The sequence below is a fragment of the Pieris napi genome, chromosome 5 (genome assembly GCF_905475465.1).
Source record: "Pieris napi chromosome 5, ilPieNapi1.2, whole genome shotgun sequence".
Lineage (NCBI taxonomy): Eukaryota > Metazoa > Arthropoda > Insecta > Lepidoptera > Pieridae > Pieris > Pieris napi.
The window spans coordinates 8,414,778-8,417,929 of record NC_062238.1 but is presented as its reverse complement, the minus strand read 5'-3'; the positions used below and the strand labels follow the sequence as shown (position 1 = coordinate 8,417,929).

General features: G+C 31.6%; 2 non-coding genes across 2 annotated transcripts; both read left to right on the top strand.

Annotated features, from left to right (window-relative positions):
• The first annotated feature begins 835 nt into the window (after positions 1 to 835).
• Trnad-guc lies at positions 836 to 907 on the top strand. The gene has a single exon. It is a non-coding gene; the product is annotated as a tRNA-Asp (tRNA).
• A 903-nt stretch (positions 908 to 1,810) lies between these two features.
• Positions 1,811 to 1,882, top strand: Trnad-guc. The gene has a single exon. It is a non-coding gene; the product is annotated as a tRNA-Asp (tRNA).
• Positions 1,883 to 3,152: the final 1,270 nt, after the last annotated feature.

The following is a 3,152-nucleotide window of genomic DNA, read 5'->3' as shown; positions in this document are numbered from 1 at the left end:
GAGTGACGTCCGCTTTCTTCTTTTCTTAGTGTCCTATCCCTATGTTAACACGTACATCAAAATCTTATAGAAAATACTACACAATAGAGTATGTACATTTAAGTGCGTATCTACGATTCGCCACAGTCATATTTTTAGAAATATGAAAGATGATTAAAAGAACCATGTCAAAACTGTTTTGTAAAATTATATAATCTACCGACATTATAATAAGACTAGTATTCGTAGAACTATCTATTCCTTATAATAAAAAAGTAACTAGATACTGAGATAATACTCCCTTAGGCAAGTGTCCGAAGTTGTTAACGAGATAAGGATAAAACTAGGACCAATCAACGTTCAGATATTCGAATTTGGAACGCAATCTAGGAGATTCGGTTCTAAAGTCATCCGCGCGTCATCCGATTTCAAGATAAAAATCCCGAATAGCCTCGGGATGGGGCAGGATTGGGCCGGGTATAATAGACAAACCCGATTACAGATTTCCCCGGGCGACATTTTTGAATTATTACTATCAATTCTCATTCTCACTTTTCTTGAAAGTATGCGTTTCGAGATTTTAAATATGTAATTTATATATTTTCTTGACAATCTATTAACCGCACCGCACAATAGAACCACACTCAAATGGTTATATAAGACATCCTTCAATTTACAAAATTAGTGTTCGGGCGTTATCAAGTAGTTATCGGTCTTTGCAAAGTCGTGTGATTTTTCCCTAATCTAAATTGTATAAATAAAAATTATAAATTTTATCAATAAAATAATTCAAAATGGTCAGATGACCTCGGCTATAAACGAGTTCTAATCTATAATTTGGCATCAGTGTACATAATCCTCGGTAGTATAGTGGTAAGTATCCCCGCCTGTCACGCGGGAGACCGGGGTTCGATTCCCCGCCGTGGAGATTATCTTTTTTTATTTTTTACATATTTTTATGTCACGTATATTTCCGTAATTAAATTTATTTAATTTTTCTTACTGCTGTAGATTTTTTTTTTACTGACAACATTAATGTATGCATAATTGGTTAAATATTATTCTAATATTGCTTTTCATTATATAATTTTACAAATATTAAGAGTTTAAACAGTATTTTAAAAACGATAAAGAATTTTTAGTATGTGGTATATGTGTGGTAAGGTAGTAAGTCGTGAATTAATTATTGTGATCGAAAAAGTTAAACGCGCTGACGCAGCGTCACATTACGATGAAGCGATGACCTAGTATTTATTATTGTGAAATGATTTAACGAAGTTTTGTCTTAATAAGTTTAAATATATATTAGTGGTGTTAATGTCGTCACAGTAATAAAAAGATTGCTGGAGCCCAGGAACAAAAGCTCCACCAGCGTGTGAATGTCGAGGTTATTCAACTCTGACATCACGGCCCTAGTGAGAAGATTGAAAAGGACATAACCATTCGAATTAGTGAATAAGTGTAAGTGCTAAACAGTGGTATTTGGAAAAACTAGTACACATAAACAGATTAAGGAGTCTTCTCCTTAATAGAGACTGTAAGTAACACATATGTTAAATATCCTTTTTAGTAAATTAGGCTAGACTGTAATTATAATAGACAAACCCAATTACAGATTTCCCCGGGCGACATACTTGATGTAAATAAATTAGTCTTAAGTTAGGTTAATTCGTAATGTTATATGATTTCTTAGAGCAGAAATAATTTGTAAAAAAAAAATATGTTTATAAAATTATCTTGTATGATATGAGAATAATAATTTAAAATTATTAGACGTCATATTTCGGCTATAAACGAGTTCTAATCTATAATTTGGCAAGAGCAAACATAATCCTCGGTAGTATAGTGGTAAGTATCCCCGCCTGTCACGCGGGAGACCGGGGTTCGATTCCCCGCCGTGGAGATTATCTTTTTTTTATTTTTTATATATTTTTGTGTCACGTATAATTAATATTTAATTGAATCTAGATAATTTTTCCTACTGCTGAATAATGTTTCTTTAGTGACACAACGTTACCGTATACAGAATCTTTTAAATATTATGATATTACACATACTTATTAAAAATTAATTTTTAAAAACAGATGTAATATATTTCAATTATCATCAGAATAATATTCAAATAAACAGATATTTAAAAAAAAATCTTATTTCGATACGCGAAATTAATTTAAAGTATATTTTCCTACATATTTTCGAAAGCATTTAGTAGGGGGCAACAATAATCTGCCGAATGTGGCGAGTTTCCCGCGGTTTTCTTTTGTGATAGAAATAATAAAAAGGACGGATTATTATCGTCGGATACATCTCCTACCCTTATGTTTTCAATACATTTCTTATTTTACGTGTCTAGGTTTAAAATTATTTAGATGTTATTAAGAAGATGCGCTTTTGTATTTTGTTAAACGTTATAAATAAACTTTAGGTGCCTGAAGGTCAAAATACACATATCATTCATTACTTAAAAGTAAAGACTTATGAGAGATAAATACAAAAACACATTAAACAAACTGAGAAAAATGTTATAATACCACATAATATATATTAGTAAGTGTTTGACTCAGTATTTAATTGGATTTCAATAGGTAACAGATATTTCCGTTGCGGAATTCGCTCCTTTCTTGGAGATACATATGACTTTTTTCCTAATTTATAGGTAATTCGGCCCCTAACCCCCTACACCACAATCTCGCGGGCTCAGCCCACCATGCGAGTCTTTATTATTTTATGGATAGTTTGTTTTTATTGCATGCAAATGAATTACAATAAAATTTCTGCGCTGCTAAAACCGCTAAAGTTACACATATGTAATGTATGATGGAAATATTTATCTTAAATAGTCCTATTAAAAAACCCGCCACAGTATATATCTGTCTTACGTGTAAGCCATTATACCCAAAATAGTGTACCATTACTAGTCAATAAAAATTGATAATTTATTTATGCACATAAATAGAATACGTTATACACAAGTTTAAAACCGTAGGTTGAGTAAAAGTATAAAAATAACATGAATTGTGCTCGTTAACGAATCATAATTAAAATGGAAAGGAAAAAGAGGAACATTTTGTGGCGCTAATGAAATCTACAGAAGAGATCAGGACTTACATTACATGGATGCTTAAGCAAAGTGAGGGATCGCTTTCTTTAAGAATAATTCTCGATCCGATTAG